The sequence below is a fragment of the Acanthisitta chloris genome, unplaced genomic scaffold (assembly GCF_000695815.1).
Source record: "Acanthisitta chloris isolate BGI_N310 unplaced genomic scaffold, ASM69581v1 scaffold4500, whole genome shotgun sequence".
Lineage (NCBI taxonomy): Eukaryota > Metazoa > Chordata > Aves > Passeriformes > Acanthisittidae > Acanthisitta > Acanthisitta chloris.
Genome location: NW_008650963.1, coordinates 1 through 3,074, shown reverse-complemented (window position 1 = coordinate 3,074; position 3,074 = coordinate 1).

The window sequence follows — 3,074 nt, the reverse complement described above, 5'->3', positions numbered from 1 at the left end:
CTCCATGGGGGCAGAGGGAAAGGTTTGGCAGCTGGAAGGAGGTGAGGATGCCCCAGCCCTCCCAAGTGGACAAACACCACGCTTCTACTGCTGCTCTGGCTGAGATCACAGGAATCACTGAAAATATTAGTTAGGACAATTTTCAAAACTGCCTTTAAAAGCCAAATCTAAACCTATGTTAAAGGAAAACTCCCCTTCGAAGCCACTTGAAGGTCTGGCTGGGCTGGGCAGTGACAGAGAAAGGAGCTCCTGAGGACAACCTTAGTGAATATCAAGTCTGTTTTGCTGGGCAAAAAATGGCTCAGAAGGAAACCACAAGAGTGATCACATCTTCATCTGACAAACTGCATCAGACAGAGGGGGAAGAGATGAATGAGGAACTGTTAAATGGTTCTTTCCAGCTTTTGATTTTACAGGTCAAGACAGGAGAGGTTTTTTTCCCCTTCAGACAGAGAGGAATTCTGAGGAATTACTCTGTCAGGGGCAGGTTGCTGTGAGAGGCACAATCAGGAATCCCCTTTGGTCACGGCTGACATTCGAGGGTTTCGGCACTGAAATCACCATTCACCTGACAGTCCCTTAGACGTTTGTCAGCACAAGGTCTGAACCATGACCTGAAGCAGCTGCTGGAGCTACAAGGCAGAACTGGACCCTCCTTTGGTGGTACCTCACTAGGAAGCCCCAAGAACAGCCACTGGCTAGATGGCCACCAAGTTCCTCATCTCACGAGGCACGAGGCTGGTCCCAAGGCCTCGTGGTGGCTCTCCATCATTCACATTCCCACACAGACCAGCTCATCTCCTTCCTTTTGTCCCCAAAGGAACCTGATGTCAGACATGCAGTGAGGGTTATGTCCCTGGTGTGCGATTCAACTTCACAGCTTAACCATGTGTACAAAGAGGCATCACCGAAGCACAGGAAGGAAAAGCACATGAAGAAAGGCCAACCTAATGCCTAAACTCAGCCATCAATGCCCACCCAAGGGCTTTCTGAATTTATCTATACGTTGAAGGAGGGAAATTGAGATTAGATATCGGGAAGTTTTCCCTGTGAGGGTGGTGAGACACTGGCACAGGGTGCTCAGGGAGGCTGTGGCTGCCCCAACACTGGCAGTGTTCATTCCAGGTTGGCTAAAGCCTTGAGCAACCTGCTCTGGTGGGAGGTGTCCCTGCCCAGGGCAGGGGTTGGGGCTGGATGATCTCTAAGCTGCCTTCCAACCTCTTAACATACTATGATTCCATGAATAACCATCCATGGCTGTTATGTGCCAGCACAGGCGTTTTCTCCCCCTTGGGATGGTGTGCAGGAAAACCTGGGAAGGTCCTGTTTGCTGTGTGAGTCAGGGAGTGGCACCACAGGTATTGGCCTGTGCTCCTGCCCAGCTGCTAGCACAGATACCACCACATGCCATGGCACTGCCACACTCACTCAGGGCAGCTGCCACAAGTCCCAGCAAGGCAGCAGAGACCTCAGCAAAGCCTCCTCCAGCCAAGCTTTCCATCTTGACATGGGTTTTGTCTGGCTCAGAAGGAGCCTGAGCACACACTGCTCTACCAAACCTGCAAGAAACAGCAGCAGCCACGTGGGCAGGTGGGGAGGGAACCCACACCCACAACTCTCACTCACTGCAGTCCCAGCTCATGCCTGGAAGGAGCTGGAAATGCTGAGCTGGTTTAAGGCACAGGTATCTGGACTGCACAGACAAGTGAAGGCCAACTGGGGCTCTGAACCCTCAGGCTGAAGTCATGATGGAGAAAGAGCCCAATGGTTCTACCTGCAAATGTGAGATCTGGGAAAAGGGCTCCAAAGGGCTTTTAACATGAGATTCCAGCCCACTGGAAATAGCAAAAACCTCCCTTTTTGCACACGGGGCTTTGGAGCCAACTCCAAATATTGAAAACATTTATGGATAGCACAGTACACATCCCATGTTTGTCCAGCTTGGTGGCCCCTGCCCTTGTTTTGAGTGAAGTTGATGCATTTCTATAGTTGTAAACACTTGGTTTTCACCGATTCCCTGTGCACACAGAGCCAGTGGGACTTTGCCACTGAACAAACCAGTGAATATATGCAGGAATATTTTCTAAGCTGGGACTTTTTATATCTCTATTCCATATTCTCGTCCTGCTTCCCAGCAGTGTCCAACCCCCTTTGTGAAGGGGATGGTGAACTCTGGTAGATTTATTTTACAAGAAGCCTAACTCACCATCAGTAGGTCAACAATTTATCTAACCATACCCCAAACCAACACCACTGCCAACAGTTTGCCATTGACACTTAAGGAGGATCCAGACCAAGTTTCCTAGACAATGCTTCTAGGGTACAACTGCTGCCCAGCCCCAGATCCATCCTCGGCCTCTTCTCCAGCAATGGAGTCAAGGGCCTTCTCCAAGCCCTGGGAAGCACACCAGCTCCCACCCAGCAACACACTTAAGTGTGTGCTTTAACTTTAAGGATGTGACTGCAGCTGGAATTGCTCATGAGGTTAAAGACAAGTACGTCCTCCCATGCTGTGCAGCACAGGGCCTTGGGGCATCCCACCCTGGAGGGCCTCACAGATCTGTATCTGCTGGAAGGAGGGACAGCACCTTCTTATCACATCTTTCCTTCACTCTCTGCCTGCACTTAGCTCTGCAAAGGTAACCCAGAGCCGGCATAGACACAGCACAGGTGTGACATGGGCAAGGACGAGTGCCCAGGCTCAGCTTGACTCATCCACAGCCTCCAGCCAAGCACCAGAGCCGGGTGAGAGCCAGGCAGACTCTTCCCACTGGGGGTTTTGGGAAGGGCCTGGCACTGCCAACCTCCCAAGGCCATGCACACCTGCAGATCTCAGAAGAAAAACCAAGCTGAAGCAAATTAGGGGCTGCCCTTACCCCTGGGCATCCAGGCACCAGGAGCATCTGAGCACAGCTCCAAGTGCTGCCAGTTCATACCAAAGCCTTCCCCAGCCCATTCCACCTCCTGCTCTGTGCTCCACGGTAGGAATTCACAGACGGGAACCGTCCAAAAGCCATGCCATCCCTTCCAGCAGGACGGGGGAGCTGGGCAGGGCTGGCTCCCAGATTTCTGTC